We start from the raw sequence: 269 nt of genomic DNA on the forward strand, positions 1-269 counted from the left end.
ATTTCTGAAAAAAATATAGATCACATATTTGTTAAAAAGTGTTCACCACATACTTTTGTTTTTTTGTATATTGTATAAGATAGATATGTACAAAACCAATGTTAATGCATGGAAACAAAACGTGTATGTATGCATCTAAAGTGTAGGTAAATCTGACCCTCACCCCAAGGTTTGCTAAATCCTCCACCGGTCTCCTTGATAATCACCTTTTAGTTAACGGAACTGTGGTCGATCGGAGATAGAGATTAGTTTGCTTGGCGGCGGCCCGC

Source organism: Triticum dicoccoides, chromosome 7A, assembly GCF_002162155.2.
Source record: "Triticum dicoccoides isolate Atlit2015 ecotype Zavitan chromosome 7A, WEW_v2.0, whole genome shotgun sequence".
Taxonomy (NCBI): Eukaryota; Viridiplantae; Streptophyta; class Magnoliopsida; order Poales; family Poaceae; genus Triticum; species Triticum dicoccoides.